Here is a 14,852-nt window from a genome sequence, read left to right on the forward strand (position 1 = left end):
TACAACTACAGTTTGTTTCATGTAGGATGGTGCAGGTGACAGTTTGTTGTACTCTTGAAAGTTTGCCACAATTCAAGGTAATAGTACATATTATTATGAACATCATACAGGCAACTGTGACCTTACTCATGCTATTTGAAAACCACTTTACTGATTGAAATGGGTCAGACAATTTTTAAGCAAGTTTAAAAATTATCTGAATTAGATCTTTTCATCATTATACTTTTGGGGATGATTTTAAATTATTTATGAATGAAAAACTGTTTGTTACTTCTAAATTGTTTAACCTTTGATAGATTTTTGATGGGACATTGATTAAACTTGGAGGAGGACATTTTGGCTTAGTTTTTGCAGAATCCTGTAGGTATAAGATACGCACCATGACAAATCTTGAGATGAGAAAAATATAAATGTCGACCAACAGTGGCTAAGTCGAAAATATTGCATTCTCTTTCAATGCATTGGGCTAGTCCCCGGCATCAAGTTTATTATTAGTATCATAATAGAATTCCATATTGCTAGCCCAGAATCCTAGGATGGGCACAGGTCCATTCTATGGTGGGCGCGGTCCCAAATATACGCCTATACGACTACGTTTCAAAGCTTTGTGTAGTCATACTCGCCGCGCGTCGTAAAAATAACCTTACACATCCCATCCGTCGTACATTAAGTAGAAGCGGAAGTTTCACTTGCGGGAACTTTCGTAATTACGCTAAGCGCCACTTCCTAAATCATGCCGAGAAAGAAACAGTAAATTCTAAACATATTATTTGATAACCCCATTGAGAAACCAATTTTTTTTTTCTTTACAAATTAGCACTTGACTACCACACCTGATGGTAAGTGATGATGCAATCTAAGATAGAAACGGGCTGACTTGTTAGGAGGAGGATGAAAATTTACACCCCTTTCGGTTTCTACAGAACATCATACCGGAACGCTAAATCGCGTGGTACGTCTTTGTCGGTATGATGGTAACTAGCCACAGCCAAAGCCTCCCACCAGCCAAACCACCACTTTTATTGGAAACAAGCCGACGCCCAGCGGTTTTTAGAACGTAAGCCAGGTTAAATTAAAACAATAGACGTATGTACATAAACCTTCATAATTACTAGTATAACTTGTTTTCCTACAGATTTTGTTTAAGGAAAACATTTTTAAATTGTTTAAACGAGGAATCTCTCTAAAAGTATTCGTCACTTCAAGTCATATTTTTTGGATGTTTTCCTACTATTATTCCACTTGTCTCAATACATCCATGATTAAAGAACCTGTCTTGAAAAATCGAAGGTCTAGGTTCGATACCAGCCTATCATATCTCAAACCAGCACATCCTTTTAAGGGAAATGTGAGGAAATGCAAATAGTCGTTGTGTGTACAGCTTGGCAAATTCGTTCGTAACACTCCCGATGGTCCGCGCGGGCCGGGGGGCGTGTAGCGATGAATGAAAAACCCACGATGCACCTCACTTCCCCGCACGCACGATTTCACACCCAATGCAGTCTTTCTTTCTCCCCGTCGCGCGCATATCATAGGAGTGTCATCATTGCCAAGCTATAAATATATTTGTAAAAAAATAAGTAGGTAAGCGATATCCTTTGTTAACGTAGTTGGTACGACAATACTTAATTATGTGTGTGGTCTCGTTAATAATTAATTTAAAGCTATAAAACGCACACTCGGACAAATTCACGTGAGCCGTTTACTCATTTCATTATTGTAGCAAGTAGTTGTAGGTCAAGGATGGGGTTTTAGCCAGGTTATAAGGACAATAAACGATTTAATTACATTAAGGATCACAGCTCATTAGAGCTACCCGGCACCTAGTCAGCACCGCCGCCTCTCGTGTTATTACAGCTTGGCAAGTTCGTTGATGACATTCCCATGATATGCGGGCGACCGGGGAAGGACTGCGTGGGTGTGAAATCGAGCTCGCGGGGCAGAAGGAAGACTGTGCGAGTATGAAGTCGTGCTCGCGGGGCATCGCTACTCCCCTCTCGGCCGGCGCGGACCATCGAGAGTCTTACGAACGATTTTGCCAAGCCATAGTATTCTCTATCTACATTTATTACGTACATCTATTTCGTACCATCGGTGGATTGCCCACAAAAGCGTTAGCTTTTAGCGATGTCTGTTCTGTTGCCTCACTCGCAAGCTGTCAAAAGGCGAGGTGTAAGGTCGGTGCGGAGCTGCTCTAATAAGTTATGAACTTAATTTTTTATGACATCATTAATTACGTTACCAAGCTGTCATCACTCATAACTAGACCGGGTGCTATGAAACGAATTAATTAAAAAAACATTTTTAAGTACGAAATGGAGTTACTCCTAAGTTTCTGCATAGTAATTTTTATATTAAAAGTAAAAAACTTCAGTAGGCATCCCAGTATTCTGTATAGATTTATTTCGGAAAGTGTTAACACTACCCATTGCGCGTGTTGTTCTCCCTGCCCAGCCATAGGTATGAACATACTAGAGCAGCTTTGGTTATTGAAAGACTAGCCGGCGCACCACGGTTTCGCCCGCGTAATTCTCGTGAGAATATAGGTATAAAATATAGTCTATGACACTCACAAATAATTTGTGAGAATAGTGGTAAAAGATTTTTCTAAATCGACTCAATGGATCTAGAGATTACCCCCTATAACACCACAAAAAAATGTGGCTTTCTAGTGGTAAAAGAATTTTCTAAATCGGCTCAATGGATCCAGAGATTACCCCCTACAACACCACAAATAATGTGGTTGTCTAGTGGTAAATGATTTTTCGAAATCGGCTCAATAGATCCAGAGATTACCCCCTACAACACCACAAATAATGTGGTTGTCTAGTGGTAAATGATTTTTCGAAATCGGCTCAATAGATCCAGAGATTACCCCTATAACACCACAAAAAAATGTGGCTTTCTGGTGGTAAAATATTTTTCTAATTGTTCAGTCGATCCAGAAATTACCCCCTGCAACACCTCAAATAATGTGGCTTTTTAGTAGTCTAGCTTCTAGAAAAGATTTTTCTAATCCTCTCTGGATCTACTAAACCGATTTAACCTAAACCTGCAAACCTTACCCCTACAAAACTTTACCACTTCTACAGCATAATTATAAACTAACCACACCCACATAGCCGTTTAAAGCTAATTTGTTAGGTCGTAACAATAATATAACACAATACTTACGTAAATAGTACCTACGATACAATAAAGTTATTTACGTAATCGTTTTCAACTTAACTAGACCGAAAAGATTTTAAGATTGTTTTGTGGAATGTATTTATAATTACTGGCCCTTGCCTTACGTAATACTGTGACAAACAATGGGCAGTAAGTTAAGTCTGTTTAATGACTAGGGCTAAAAGCAAAAGTGCCTACTTTAACGTGTGTAGATACTATCTCAAAGTACGAACTTTGTAGGCAACAGCATAGTCATTACTCTGGCAACAGGGAATATAAGCCACCCCCAAAACATATCTAGTATATTTTGTAGGCTTATTATTTTAGTATCTTGAAATTCTAGATGTAGCAGCCCAGGATAGTGATTTATTTATTTACATATAGAGCCTTTATTGGTTATTTATTTGAGGAAAACCACTAGCGAAGGTATTCAACGGGGATATTTTTCTCCAGTCCAAACTTAAACCTTTGCCCTGTTTAATATTGCCTTCGATGATTAAAATGGTAGTAGGTCATGTTTTGGTCCCCGTAAACCCATATACTCCAATTTATCATATCATTAACTATGCGTATATGAAGATAAATAGAGCTTTTCAATCAAATTGTTTATATTGAACAGTTCGACAACATTTTCGGAGGAAGAGGAAACATGAATCATCCAAATGAGCCTATAAATAAGTAATCATAAACATGAGCAATTTTAGAGGTATTCACTGCACTTAGTGTTACCTATTCCGGTAGAGTCGGCGTAAGTGCGTGTTACGCTACGTTCATTGCATAATATTGATCATTAACTTGGCCTGCCACTACTTGATGTCTTTCATACTGGACTTTCCGAGAGTTGGTAGCTAACTAAGGCTCAAAGTCACTCAGCGGGCGATGGAGCGAGCTATGCTTGGAGTTTCTCTGAGTGATCGAATCAGAAACTAGGAAATCCGCAGACGAACCTAAGTCACTGACATAGCTCAGCGAATCGCGAAGCTGCAGTGTCAATAGGCAGGTCACATAGTTCAAAGAACCGATGGACGTTGAGGTCCCAAGGTGCTGGAATGGCGACCGGTGGTCGACCCCTGGCTGGGTGGACCGAGGATATTAAGCGGGTTGCAGGGAGCCGCTGAATGCTGGCGGCTCGAGACCGTTGAGCTTGGAAGTCCATGCAAGAGGCCTATGTCCAGCAGTGGACGTCTATCGTCTATAATATCATAATGATGAATGATAGATGATACTGGACTAAGAGTCTGTGATAGCCCGAACTTCCTTATTTTAAAAGGAGGTTCCTGATATCTGACGTCACCCGTACGTGGGTTTTTTAACTCAGGATCTCCTGGGCGCTGTATTAGTGCGGGCACCCACGGGGACGCCCATATCTTCTGCTTCTGCCTTCTCATCAGGCGATGCTTCTGTGATCGCCCTAACCCCTAAGGAGCCTACGGCACTTATACGATTGGAAATTCTAACTGATTACACATAGCCAATATCAAAAGGAAAATTCTCATTGCAGGCATGCTTGCAATGTTAATACCTTCATTTAGTATAATGTTATTACATCGTCACGTGAGTCATTGTATAGGTTTTATCTTATCGTGGCGAGTACGTACCTGCCTTTAGCTAAAAGCGCAAAACAATGCCAATAATTTAGATGCACCAAGCGTAATTCAAAACGCTAGCAATGTGAAACGTACTCGTATGACACAAGTGTGAGAAAATATTTTAATCTTTGAAATTATGATATTCATTATAATGATATAGTGGATATTATACAGTAGACGATGATTCCTTTCATGATAGAAGTCCTCCAGACGCGGCAATGTCTTATTGGCGCTCATTGTCATTTGGTAATGGCGGTCTTATTGTCATTTGTGTAAGGCGCTGTCAATTTTAGTTCAGGTTTTAGCCGCGGGACTTCTTTCGTGAAAAGGACTCTAGATGACATTTCTCAGTTGATTTGATGTTTTTTTTTAATAGGTAATCAATAAAGACCATACTTATTAGTGAATAGAGCAGCTGCACCACCCGTAGTTATATGTATAATCATCATCATCATCATCATCATATCCCATCCCATCCACCTGCTAGCTGCTGAGAGAGCGATCCGAAGAAAACAAAGTACCGCGGAAATACCAGGAACTCTGGAAAAAGAAACCTTAGCGAAATGGCAAAAAGAATGGGATATATCGTCTAAAGGTAGATGGACATACCGCCTGATTCCTGATCTAGAACAATGGACGAGCAGAAGGCATGGCCGAATGTCATATCGTCTTACACAGTGCTTTACTGGTGATGGCGTTTTTATGTGCTATCTGGCAGGTATCGGTAAAAGACCAGACGCCACGTGCATGTACTGCGACAATAACGACGATGCGATGCACACCATCTTCGATTGCGTAAAGTGGGAAAGTGACAGGCGAGAAGTGTCTGCAAAGGTGGGAGATATAAGTGTAGATAACGTAGTACCTAAAATGCTGGAATCAGAAAAAAGCTGGAGAATTATTACTAACTTCCTTGAAGACATTATAAGGGAAAAGGAAAAGGAGGAAATGAGAAGGAAAACAACAACAATGACATAAGATATAGGCAAAAGTGTTACCGTGTTTTAGGCCGAAAGGCGGGTACACGGCTAACAGGGTGGCAGGAGGGGTTTTAGCCGGTAAGAGTCCGGCACTACCCTTTAGGGTGTCCATGAGGATTTCCCCTCCTGGATGGAAAAAAAAAAAAAAAATCATCATATCAGCCGATGGACGTCCACTGCAGGACATAGGCCTTTTGTAGGGACTTCCAAACATCACGATACTGAGCCACCTGCATCCAGCGAATCCGTGCGACTCGCAATATGTCGTCAGTCCACCTCGACTAGTCGGCCAACACTGCGCTTACTAGTGCGGGGTCGCCATTCCAGCACTTTGGGACCCCAACTTCCATCGGCTCTTCGAACTATGTGCCCCGCCCATTGCCACTTCAGCTTCGCAACTCGTTGAGCTATGTCGGTGACTTTGGTTCTTCTGCGGATCTCCTCATGTATAATAGAGATAGAATAATTTAATGAAAATCTAATCTCGGTTTTAAATGTTAAACAATAAATAATAAAACTTCTTTCAGTAACAAACAATCACATACAACCAACAGAAACTATGAGATAGAAAAGTTTTCTTAAAAAATCCTTGTCCTGTCAGATAAAGTTTTACATTAAGAACTGGTTGTCGACGTATTTTAACACCCACACGAAAAAAAATGAAGTTTTAATATCACACGATGCACGATCGACCTCCGTTAGGTGTTTAGCTGATGCATTTTATATTTTGTTGGTAGGTGTGATTTGGCAATCAAAATAAATGAGGTTATCAATTTGATACACCTATGGTATTTTAACATCGACGAACGTATGTACTTATATTTTATACTACAGGCGTAGTGTATTATGTAAATTATTTTAATTTTAATTAAAAAAATGTATTAATATTGACTAGTCGACGCCCCGCGGTTTCATCCATGTAGTTCCCGTATCTGTGAGTATACGGAGATAAAGATACGTAATTTATGACATTCACAAATAATGTCTAGTATTAAAAGAATTTTTAATATCGGTTCAGTAGATCTAGAGATTATACCCGACAACACCACAAACTTTACCTCTTTATAATATTAGTATACAAGTATAAATTAGTTTTTTTAAAAAAATATTTATATATTCATGCAAAAGTTATCTAGATTTTTTAACACATTTTACTTTTTTACCGCATGATTGTGGAAATTATTTCGATCATTATACCAATATTATACAGAGAACATATTTGTATTTATATATGTAACAAATAAACTGAAAATAACTGGATAGATTTGAAAAATCTTTCACCAATAAAAACTCACATTATCAAAGAGTAACATAGGCTATATTTTATCCCTGTATATTCCCACGGGAATGGGAAACCGCGGGGTTCTACTAGTATATATACATTTAGATACACGAGTCATTTAGGTACACGCTTTGTTTTATTTTCGTTTCGATGTAAAAAGTTGCACTAAAACAGTTTCTGTGTAGGCTAATTGCATGTAGGTGTTTGAATGAGATTTCGTAATCTCGAGGCTATTGTTATTTAAATATCTAATTGTAGAACGAGAGCGCTATGTTAGTGAATACGTGTAAGAAACGATAGTTTATCGGCCGTATTTATAAACATGGATTAGGATTTAAACCTCAATTTTGTTCAAAGTAAAGTGGACCTAATCATTACTATTTGTAGTTGGTTGGTTTGATGTAGGTACCAGCGTCTCGGAGACGTCAAGTGGTCAGTTCCGGTCTTTATTTTTAACTATCTTTATTTTTTAATTTTTAACAATGTTGTTCATCCTACTAATATTACAAACGCGAAAGTTTGTATGGATGTTTGTTACTTTCGCCGCAACTACTGAATCGATTTGGCTAAATTTTAGAATGGAAGTAGATTTTACTCTGCACATAGGCTACTTTTCATCCCGGAAAATTACAAAGAGCATGGAATAATAATAGGGATGATGACAGTTTTTTAAATTTTAAATTGTATATAAATTAAGAGTATGCTAATAGTAAAGCAATTTTGTAAAAGTAACAGGGTCTCTGCGATCATTACTTTCGGAGTTACAGGATTTAAAGGGTCAGATTTGCGGCGCTGCCGCGGGTCCCTGATAACCGCCCCATACAAAATGGTATGATGTTTATAGTTCATTTATTGAAAAATGACACATTTAATGAATTTTTAATTAAATACGACAAAAGATTTTTAATGGATTTTGAAATTTTATAATCTTATTTATTTTGTAAATATCCAGACTATCTTTGCTTTTTATTTATAAATTAGTTAACATTGACCTGATATACCCGAATTTATCATAAAAATCAATATATTCAAACCTATTCATCATCCCCATTCATTAAACATTGTATAGGGGTGGTATAAGAAAGGGTAGAACAAAGAGCACTTGTTGAGAATACGCACACGCCGCCACCGGTAGTCCGCCTGAGTCCACTGAGACAAGCTTCCATTGGTATGCACTTTATATACTATTACTTCCTGATACCATGATACCCGTTGACTCCTTTGGGTTAAGTTCATTTAAATATGAATTCAATTATAAGAACTAGTGGACGTCCTAGGCTTCGTCCGTGGAAATAGAGTATGCTGTGAAAAAATACAATAATAAAAATCCTGTTGGTACCTACAGCTCTAATCGCACTAGTCATGCTGATGCATCAATTTGAGAGGGAATTCAATCGCGTTATCTCTAGCATTGCTCGTCTTGTCGGCTTACTCAATAATTTGTTTGAATGTATGAGCAAAAGTTAGACAACGTTATTCCATCCAAGGTTGGATACACGACTCATAGCAACGTACCTTCGGCGAAATATTTCTTCCCTAGATCTATATCTAGAAAGACTACACTAAAAATTGAAAAATAAAAAAAAATACACCGATTTCAAAACATAAAACGTACCGACTAAACTAAAAAACAACAAAAAATAGCATCTTATTATGTGCCTGCTGCTTTGCTGTTTATTATGTGCTGATCAATTTGAAGGTGGTGCTAAGCCCGTGTCGTGGTAATTTAAGCTGTTTCTGAAAGAACACTGTCTGAAAAACCTAAATCCATAAAATATCTTTACATTAGCTTAGCACCACCTTCAAATTGATCCGCAGGTAATCAACAGCAAAGCAGGAGGTACGTAATAATAAGATGTTATTTTTCGCTTTTAGTTTAGTCGGTACCTACTATTTATGTTTTTGAAGTCGGTTTAATTTTTTTTATTAAAAATTTCTATACAACTAATATTATAAAGAGGTAAGTTCTGAGTTGAGTTGTAGGGGACTCCTGATTTCTAAACCGATTTTGAAATAGAGCCACGTTATGTGAGTGTCATGGCTATATTTCATCTCCGTATTCCCACGGGAACGGGAACTACGCGGGTGAAACTGCGAAGCGTCTGCTATACTGGTAAATTTCAAAAATGTTGTATAACGCTGACGAAATGTTGACAAAGAAGAATAAAAGTATTGAAATATGAGGTCGTAGGAGTATGAGTGCGCTCATATTATATTACGTACTATATTGCAGATGATATGTACACGGCAAAGTGGATTTGCCGCTTTCATATCCTTATCTGACATAAAATGTCTATCTCTCGCTCTGCAAATATGTGCGCGTGTGTAACTACGAGTACTTGACATCTTTCTGAAAATGGCTTTATAGATCAGGCGCTGTGAGGTATCGTACTAAAGTTATAAACGCGAAAGTTTGTATGTTTTTTGCTCTTTAACGCAACAACTACTTAACAGATCTGGCTGAAATTAATAACGAAGATAGATAATACCCTCGATTAACAAATGGCTACTTTTCGTCCCGTAATAATCCATATTTCCCGCGGGATTTGTGATAAGTGAATTCCACGTCGACGAAATCGCGGGCGTCTGCTAGTTGATATTAAAAATAATCTTATTCAAACATTTTCGATATCTTACCCCTAAAGGGTTAAATTTACTTGTAATCTAAAATCTGCTCTAGTAGGATTTCACCAAATTTAACTGGGCAGGGAGCACAACACGAGCGGAGAAGGGTAGTTTTAATCGGTGTTAAAGGAGCGATTGGCTCTACACTTGTTGGTTTTTTTTTAAAAGCTTAGCTATTAGTGTGATAATGTCCTGATATAATGAATTAAGCAATAAAACTGTTACAATACAAACCTTTTGTTCCCCTCGACATCAAAGAGGGTAGTGTATAACAAAAGAAAACACCAACAAACATCCTGGCTACAAAATCGTAATCTGCATGCTTTTCTGAGTTCAAAACTGTAAAATTGTACCTCGAATTTGGCTCACTCAATACCTCACAGCGCCTGTTCTATAATATGCAATGCGCAAATTGGTTGAGTTTGACTGAATCATAGATAAGATCACAGCGATAGCTTGAAGCCGATGAACCCTGTCTCCGAATGACGTGAATGTTGAATGCAAGTAGGTATTACATTCTAACTGAAACAATGCATTTTAAATCATACGAGTACTCCAAGTAAATTTGACTTTGCAATTGAACATTCTAGGGTTAACATACCCTGAAGATACTTCGGTTTGGGAGTAAAACGGGTGTATATGATCTATGTGTTGCTGCACAAGTATGGTAAAGAAATTCTTCAATAAAACATTTTTAAATTTTTTGAATTACAATCGTCTGGGCAATGTAACCTACGTTTACTAATATTTTGAAGATAAAACATTGCAATGAATCTAAGATCAGCAAAGGTTTGGACAAAGTTGAAGGCCTATGCTGAAAATAATGATATAGAAAATGAAATTTTGTACGGAGAGAACCCAACGTTTTTTAAGAATTTTCAGCCAAGATAGAATAGAGTTTATCCATCATTCTTTTTTATTCATTCGTCTTGAGTCAGCTGGATATAAGTGGCTCCAGATCGTGAAATCCATAAAACAGGCCTACGCCCAACAGTGGACGTACACCTACTGATAATGATGGTGATGCACAGAATGACTAGAATTTCGTAATCTATACTAATATTATAAAGAGGTAAAGTTTGTGGTGATGTAGGGGTGTAATCTCTAGATCTACTGAAATTATATTGAAAATTCTCTTACCACTAGAAAGCCACGTTCTTTGTGAGTGTTATAGGCTGTATTTTATACTAGCTGACGCGACCCGAGTGGTTCCCGTTCCCATAGGAATAAGGAAATAAGCTTATAGCCTTCCTCGATAAATGGACTATCTAACACTGAGATAATTTTTCAAATCGAACCAGTAGTTCCTGAGAGTAGCGTTGAATCAAACAAACAAACTCTTCAGCATTATAAAATGTATAGATTCTTACGGGAACAGGAACTACGCGGGTGAAACCGTGGGGCATTAGCTAGTACACTAATTATATTTGAGCATCACCTATTTTTGTCAAGGGAAACTTCTTCTCGTGCGAATCCGTCCGCGGTATTTTATCACCGCCTTTTTTTATTCGTGACGTCATTCATTATTCATTGGCGTAGTGTAGTGGAAATAGTTTTATGTCCAATGCACAAATTGGCAAGTGCGATGCGTGGGACGTTTAGATGGAACGATATCGTCGAGTCAATGGACGCTCGTATGTCCTCTACAGTCATCAAATTCTGTGGAACGAGAGACTGCGACAGCTAGACATACTTCATTTTATATTTATTTATTTACGCTTATTTGTACAGCACATTAAAGAAATACAATACATAGAACAGATATATGCAAAATAAGTAATAAATAAAAGGCGGGCTTATCTCTTAGTAGCGATCTCTTATGCTAGCCACTCACCATCCGATAAACCTACTCGTACATGCAAGTAGCGCTAACGGCTTGACATCCGATAAAACTGATTGTGTGTTGGCGCCATATCGCGACCAACACACGATCAGTTTTATCGGATTTTTTCAGTTTTAGCGCTACAGGCTACAGGCATGTGAGCTTATGGTCTAGTTGTACCCTCAAAGTTATTAATTTCCTTTTTCGTGGACATACGCGTAATATTTGCTTTAAAGGCAACTTTTATTAGAATATTATCCAAGTTTTTCGCGATATATATAACCTTTAATAATATTTGTTTACAAAGTTATTTATCTTTTTCTAATAGTTAAAAGCCACCTAAAGATGGAAGTTACTGTCTATCCTTTAAAAGAAAGAAAGAAAATAAATTTATTCAAATCTAAAAGTTACAGCCAGTCATTAAGTACCCTTCTATTATGACAGTATGTCTACAGTTTACTCTGATATGTCTGTCTGTAACCCTTAAAAAGAAAGGGTGTACAGCTCAGCATATGCCGTGCAATAAAATACGTATAAGTACGTCAACAGATTTTATTATCTAGTGACTGACTCTATGTGCTGGCAACAGATCAATTCGATGCACGTTGAATGATCTCATGGGACACTCATTTTACATATCATTAAAGCGTCCATAGAGCAACACCATAAATGTTGCCAGGATGGTTCAGTCGGTGAATCGCCGTGGTATCATTAGACTTGGTAGAGCCCGGACACGGATGACTAGGGTTGCCAAAATTACTTCAGCAAATTATGTTTCCAAAAACTTGCACTTCTCAAAAGTACAATATTTTATTACATGTAAAAAATACGAGTATAGTATATTTCATTACCAATTTGAAAAAAAAATATATTTTTTGACATTGACTTTGCATTCAATAAGTAGTTTTAAAAACGTTCTGCATTCTGATACAGGTCTAGTACTTTCTAGAGGTCCTTATCAAAAATTTCAACTTAATTCCGATTTCAGTGGTAAAGAATTAAAGATATACCTAGTATTTTTTTGAGTACGCAGACCGTACAGTAATCTGTACAGTCATGTAATACTGGTTAAAGGTACAGTACGGTTGCCAACCCTAGGGTGTGACTGACCTTTTTATGTATCGTACAGACAGACGTACGCGTCCGCATTTCATTTTGTTACTGCATCTAACGGTCTACATTTGGGGAACGGGGAAACTGACACATGTTCCGGTCCAAACAAGTGCTGTTCACGGGCAGTTTTTTTGTTACGAATCAATTGCTTTGATGTTCAGTAGTGCTAACATAAGACCCACGAATTTCGTGTAGATAAACAGACAAATTTCAACCAATGGCGGTGCAACCGGAAATACCTCTGTTTCTTTCGTTGCGTTGAACGAAAGGGATGAGACTGGATCCGCTGCCATTAGACGACTTTTTTGTCTATTTTTTCTTCACTTGGCCGCATGTCAGCACTACAGTAAGATACGCCGGCATGTCTCGAGACGAGAAAAAGACCAACGTCGACCAATAGCAGCCGGATATGTCGCTTTCTTTCATTTCATTGGGGCGAAAGAGACGGAGCGGACTGTAAACTCTCCGCCGCAAACCGGTCGACAATATGTCTTTGTCTCTTCACGAGATGTCGTCGACGCATGATGGGCCTACTGAATAGTATGATTGATTACTATTCATCTGGTAGGTAAAGATAAGATCTTAAAAGTGCCGTGACCTCTTGAGTTCAATGACATTTTATCATTTTGTGAAATGAAGCAAAAAACGTTTGATTTTAACATATTACAAAATTGATAACCTCTGCGGTGCAGTTATTAATGCACAGCGCAGTTAATGCCTTGCTTGACACAAGAGGTCCAGGGTTCGACTCCCAATTTTGAATAGATGATTTATATTTTGTTAAAGCTATTACAAAACTGATAACCTCTCCGGTGCAGTTGTTTATGCACAGCACAGTTAATGCCTTGCTTTAGAAACAAGAGGTCCAGGGTTCGACTCCGAATTTTGGATAGAGGATTTATATTTTGTTAAAGCTTTGGTCGCTACTAGTGTCGCATACACTAATCGGAGTATAATATTTGGAAAATACAACTTTTTTTAATTGTCGCAAAAAATGCATCGTCACCATTCGTCGCTAAATATCAGATAACATTGTTTAGGTAATATTTTTGGGATACTTTGTGTGAATCGTGATTCGTGACTAAATATTGAAACATTTTTTATAACTAGTAATAATTAACCGACCAAGCAGAAAGCCAACTTGATGATAAATGGTAAACTAATGAACAGAGCTACACTTCACAAGGCAATCAATACGTTCTTCTCGTACCAAATGCAGCCCTGTAGCCATTAACCTGATGTGTATACCTTGGCAAGTTCGTTGATAACACTCTCATGATATGCGGGCGACGGGGAGGGAAGGACTGCGCGGGTGTGAAGTCGTGCGCGCGGGGCAGTGCTGGGTGCATCAGTTGTGAGTTTATCTGTCTTCGCTACCCGTCTCCCGGCCCCCGCGAACCATCGGGAGTGTGACAAACGAATTGGCCAAGCTGCATAGATGATAAACCTTTATTTGCCTGTACACTGGCATACATGACCTTCAGAACAGAACATTGCAATACTGCTATGCGACAGAAAAAAGCACCTCTGCTCGGGCGAGAACTGTCCCAAAAATATACTATTACTAAACTAAAAACCTCAATAGCTCAACGGTAAAGCGGCCAGACTCTTCAATTCTTCACCGAGGGGTGATGGTTCGATCCCCGACCGCTGGACTGTAGGCACACTCCTTTTTTTTTATCTACAAATTATCCCATGACTATAATCTCACCTGATGGTAACTGATGTTGCAATCTAAGATGATGGCGGTACGTCTTTGCCGGCAGGGTGGTAACTAGCCACGGTCGAAGCCTCCCAGACCTGGGCCAATTAAGAAAACCTCAATCGGCCCAGCCGGGGATCGAATCCAGGACCTCCGTCTTGTAAATCCACAGCGCACACCACTGCGCGACGGAGACTGAATATATGGGGAATGGGAATATTGGTCATATTCAAAGTATATGGCCAATATTCTTTTTTCTATTTATAAAAAAAAAACAACAACATTAAAGACTTGACTGGTGCATATTTTCAAAGACTCTTTAAGATAAGACTCTTTGTGGATAAGTAATTCAGAAAGTTCAATTATAAAAGCTACTAAGCTTAAACCACGTTTAAAATTAATTAAAAAGGCTCTATTGCCCATCTTAAGCTTTATGCCGGGTAGCGTGCATTAGGTTATCGAACTATCCTAGTGTTCCGAGGTAATTGCTATGTTAGTCATGTTTTAAGTACAGGTTATATGAACTTTTCCCTTTTATTAGCTTCCTACGGTTAAACCCACATCGATTCGT

The 14,852-nt window shown here is 38.4% G+C and overlaps 1 protein-coding gene across 2 annotated transcripts in view; it reads left to right on the top strand.

Annotated features, from left to right (window-relative positions):
• LOC112055609 (microtubule-associated protein 4) overlaps window positions 1-14,852 on the top strand; it is a 129,914-nt gene that overhangs the window by 2,507 nt on the left and 112,555 nt on the right. The window lies entirely within an intron of this gene.

The sequence above is a fragment of the Bicyclus anynana genome, chromosome 5 (genome assembly GCF_947172395.1).
Source record: "Bicyclus anynana chromosome 5, ilBicAnyn1.1, whole genome shotgun sequence".
In the NCBI taxonomy this organism is placed as follows: Eukaryota; Metazoa; Arthropoda; class Insecta; order Lepidoptera; family Nymphalidae; genus Bicyclus; species Bicyclus anynana.